Raw genomic sequence first — 5,065 nt, 5'->3', positions numbered from 1 at the left:
GGGGTGGGGGTCGGGGAGGACGAGAGCCCAGTAGGGAGCTCCCTTCACCACGGCTGGCGTTTGACCTCAGCTGGCCCACAAACTCCCTTCCCTCCTGTGTTCAGTGGCTGGGAGAACTAAGGGGTAGGGTGAGAGCGAGGAGTGAGAATCAGGGCTGATGACCTCATTGACAAAGGCACTGTCCCCACAGGGTCTCCTGCCGGGAACTGACCAGGGCTCTCCCAAGAGCTGGATGCTCCCCTGCCTCACTGCTGCCCACAGACAAGAATCAGAGCCGAGAACACAACTGTCAGTCCCCAGCCCTCCAAGTCTTGTCCAGAAAGAAGGACTCAAATAGTCCCCTGCTAAATGGAGCAAGGAGTCAGGAAAAATTTCGTCATCAATCTGGGGCTAATTCTATTACTCAAAATGACAGATTTTGATGAAAGAAAAGCTGAATAAAAATTTTAAAAAAGAACATAGCATGCAAAAGACTCTTGAAAAATGTATACTGGAAGAAGACTATCCAGGATACAATTTCAGGTAATAAGTTACAAATTTATTATAAATTAAAAATTTGAGTAATTAAAAATACACTCTAAATTAAAGAGTATATTCACAGTAAGGAGTCTACAAATATTTTATATCTCAATGAAGAAAGTATGGGGAAAAGCAGTAAAATGTAGATAATTAAAATGATATTAAAGTGTAGTCTAATTATCTACATTAAATTATAGATTAACTAAACTACATGTAGATAGTTGGTTTTTTAAAGACAAAAATAATGCCATGCAATTTTTTATGGGAAACAATTGGCAATATCTATAAAAATGCCAGTAGGAGGACTTTATCCTTTGTGTGATATGTGTATAAAATGTATGTAAAGTTACATATATATAAAATGATGTATGTATGAGATTATTTATTGCAATATCATTTATGAAGGTATAATATTGGAAATAACATAAATGCCCATTAATTGGAGACCAGCTAAATAAATTATGACAATGGATACGTTGGAATATGCAGCCATTAACGAGAATGAGGCAGACCTTTTTATGATAATCATGTCATATAATACAGCTCCCCAAGGTACGATATGAAGGAGGTATGGATGGGAGACCGTGGAGTACTACCATTCATGCCAAACTATTATGTGTTTGCTCCTTTAAAAATACACACCTCTGGAAGGATCCACAAAAAATGGCAAAAGCGCTAGCTGCTAGGTGGACTGGGTATCAGGTAGATGGATGTGGGCAGGTTTGTATCTTGAGTTCCTTCTGAAGTTGATGTCGTATGCATTTAAAGTCATTAAAACTAATATTAAAGGAATAATAAACTCATCTGAAACAACAAGGAACAAATTTGACACAGATGTAAGCAATCTGCGATACAGAGAACAAGCTTGAGAAAAACCATGCAGAGAAGAAAGTCAGTCCAAAAAGGAGTGGAAGACGGATCACGAAGATCCAACCCAGACACACTGTTGCCAAAGTGTATATACTATGATTCTAATTTTTAAAAATAAAGCTACACGTACAGACCCCTTTGCTTATGTTTGGTGATTATCCACTTACACATAATTGTGTAATAATAGCACTTGCCGTGTCCCAGGCACTGTTCTGAGTGTGCCCTGTGTGCCTGTGCTGCTCTCACAGCGTCACGAGGTGGGTGTCAGCCCCACGTACGGATGGGACTCCACGGCACTGAGGTCAGCTTCTTGCCCCACAGTTGTAGCTGGTAAGTGACGGAGCTGAGAGTTGCACCCAAGCAGTGTGACTCCCAAGTCTGCCTTCTAAGGTCATGATACCTCCCGTCATATACAGAAAAATGTATGGCGGGATAAGCAGCAGTCGGCCACTATCTGGAGAACTAAACTTGTTGGGAATTTTTATTTTCTATATTAATATGTTTATATCATTTCAAGTTTTATCATAAAATACTGCTTTTGTAATCCACACCCCCCCCCCGAAAAATAGCTACAAATTGAAGAGGAGCGTAAAGCAGTAAGCAAATATCTGAGACCACTCTCCCTAACTCACCCTTATTAGCAGGAGTTTTGTAAGAAACCGTGTCTTTGTAAGAAATCCACAGAGCCTGTGGATTTCCTGCACGTCCAGTATTTAGGCTTTGGTTAGCTAGTTTGTAAAGCTCTCTGGTTGTACTTTGCTTCCTGTGGCACTCTCTTTAAACAGTGTTCCAGGATACTGTCCCTCCAACCTGCAGTTAGACCCCTAAACCGCTAGGTTCTGGCCCCTATGTATGTGTATGCAGTTGAACCTCGCTGAGCTCTTGTCAGCATCAAAACTAGCCTGGATATTGGGCCCTCTCGGCAAGGATTACTCTCGTACCTTTCTCATTTCAGTTAAACAAGACCAGTGTCCTGGTTCAGGCTGCTGTAACAGAAACCCATAGACTGGGTGGCATGTAAGCAACAGAACCACACGTCTCACAGTTCTAGAGGCCGGGAAGGCCACGAGCAAGGTGCTGGCACATCTGTCGTCTGGTGAGAGCTTGCCGCTGGGTGCATAGATGACCATCTCACCGTGTCTTCACATGGTGAAGGGGACCAGGTATGTCTCGTAGTCTCTCTTATAAGGGCACTAATGCCATTTGTGAGGTTTTCACATTCATGACATAATCCCCTCCTGAAGGCCTGATCTCCCAATACCGTCACCTTGGGGATTAGGATTTCAGCATCTGAATCTGGGGGAGACACAAGCATTCGCTCTGTAGTAAGCAGCATAGATCTGTGGAGGTGAGCCTTCCGAGAGCCCCAGCACTTCCCGACCGCTCCTTTCCAAGACATCCGGACTGAAAGTGATGCCGTCAGTTACCCTCCCCTGCTTGCAATCCCTACATTACAGTGCGGTTTTTATAATACTTTAGTACAAGTGCGATAGAAGTGGATGATGCTGTGCCGTGCCGTCACGTCAGTGCACGTGAAGCAGCTTGCACTGGCACGTACCAGACGTGTACAGACATCTGCCGGTTAGTGGTGACGGGCACAGATGCTGGAGTTTACACTCTCCATGGGACGTCGTCTGCAGGGCTGGGTCCCTTGTGCCTGAAGACTCCTGGTGCCGATGGCATTCGCTCCTTCACAATGACAGGATATTGTTTAGTAAGACACTAAGGCTTACATGCAACATTTAAAATGATTAAGAACAAGCAATTATAAAATCTTAGGAGCATCTTTCCCTCTCAAGAACCTAGACCTCTGCCAAGAACCTAGACCTTAAGCGTTAAGATAATGGTGGAATGAAGAAATCTCCTTGATGCTGGTCTCAGCCAGCTTTCTTCAGGCGTAGTAACTGCTATTAGTGGGCACGCAGCGAGAATGTAGGCAGACAAGGAGCAGCTGCCATCGCTGTAGGTGTAACAACGGCTCTGTCTGTGTGGAGTGGGGGTCCCAGCTTGAACTTGAAGTATGTCCACCCTCTCCCACCGCTGGGTTGTCAGGAGACCGCGGGAGTCTGGCTTGGAACAAGCCCCGTGTCCCGAACGTGCCCGGGCACGTGGGGCAGTGCCACCCGCTGCGGAACGTCAGTGCACGTGATGACGCGGCTGTCTGCGTAACGTGGGCATAAAGGAGAGAGGTTTTTCTTTTACTTTCTTCAGTCGACCCTTAATATGCATAGTCGTCTCTGTGTTGCCAAAAGTTTAGAAATTACAAAAAGCCGCGGGACAGAAAATGAGCTGCTGGTTGGCCTGGTGTCCTTAATATTGCAGCCTGATGCGTTAACCCTGTATTCTGTCCTTTTAACTTATTCTTTGACTTCTGGAATCGGGTGCTTGTTCCGCCGTCTGACGACTAAGAGTCGTTTTTAAAGTATAATAGTACAAGAAGACACAGACCAGAAGAAAGCATTGCACATGTGATTTCCTGTTTATAGATTTGCAAAATCCATTGGGACACTGATTAAATGATTAATGGGGAAGTATGAAATATATCTAAACAATGTGCTCATTAAAGTTTTTACAGAAACGCGTGGAACAGCTTGCTCCAAAGTGTGACTCGGAGGAAAACATCCTACTGCACCCATCCATGCACACGCAGGACAAACCCGAGCTGACCATAGGTGGATGCCATTGTTTGCGTCCATCGAGAAAGAAGTGGCAGTGTTAATACTTCATTTAAAGATTTTTCCAAAATATAATACTGGGATGCTGAATTTTTTAAATGACAGCATATTACGTGTCAAATTGTCCAATAACACTTCAGTTTCTCTTTCTTTATAACTTCAACCACAATTTTCTGTTTGGTTTTTCTACCAGTTTTTGGAAATAAACATGCAAGAAATTCACCAAAATTAAACCACCATCGTTTTCATCTTTCTCACCTCAAGCAGATGCTGACTGCTTCCCTTTTTCTCAATGTTTCTGATGTGTGGAGTGAAGGGCTTTTGGAATTTCAGTGTTTGGAGTTTTTTTCTCTAAAGCACAAATTAATCTTGTATAATCTGTCCAAGAATTTCTATATGATAGTTTCTAATCTGATTAAGAGTGTTTTATGTATGCACAGATAATTCAAAGAAAATTAGTAGCGAATACCCATTATCAATAAAATAAGAAAAGGACAAATCTGCGTTCCCCACCCTCCGCCCCCACGTCATCTATAGCAAATATGGCAAAAAGTTCTGTGAAGCCTTTAGGGAAGAAGAAAGAAAGAAAAAGAAAAGAAATGGATGATTTCCAAGCTTAGAAGATTTTTGTCTTCGATGAAGCTGTAATATAACTAGTTCAAGGGAACACAGATTTAAAAGCAATTTTAAATGTTGGAAAACAAGCTGCGTTTCCATGAGGCGGCCGTTGGAACATTTACCGATGCCAGTTCCTGCTTTTAGAGCACATTGCGTCCTCCATTACCAGCCCCTCAGGCGACCTGCTGCAGTCCACCTTAAGGTTCGTGCTATTTCTTTTCCCCAGACCAAAAAGAAAAGAAAAAACCTGTTGCCAAATGAAGATTTTTATTAGATATACTATTCCCCAGCTAGTTTTTTTCTTGTTGCCCAATTACAAGGATAAACAAGTAATTTCTTCCGGGTTCTGTGTCTGAAACGCTTCCTCGTTGTGAAGAACAGAA

General features: G+C 42.9%; 1 long non-coding RNA gene across 3 annotated transcripts; it reads left to right on the top strand.

Annotated features, from left to right (window-relative positions):
- The first annotated feature begins 6 nt into the window (after positions 1-6).
- LOC105302203 lies at positions 7-4,288 on the top strand. 3 transcript variants are annotated; one of them, XR_002776255.1, is made up of 3 exons: positions 7-522; positions 2,345-2,552; positions 3,956-4,288. It is a non-coding gene; the product is annotated as an uncharacterized LOC105302203 (long non-coding RNA). The 3 variants fall into 3 exon arrangements; XR_002776254.1 differs by having other exon boundaries at positions 3,189-4,288; XR_002776253.1 differs by having other exon boundaries at positions 2,345-4,288.
- The last annotated feature ends 777 nt before the right edge of the window (positions 4,289-5,065 follow it).

Source organism: Pteropus vampyrus, unplaced genomic scaffold, assembly GCF_000151845.1.
Source record: "Pteropus vampyrus isolate Shadow unplaced genomic scaffold, Pvam_2.0 Scaffold263, whole genome shotgun sequence".
NCBI lineage: Eukaryota > Metazoa > Chordata > Mammalia > Chiroptera > Pteropodidae > Pteropus > Pteropus vampyrus.
Note: the sequence above shows the minus strand (reverse complement) of the source record. Positions and strands in the feature narration are given on the sequence as shown.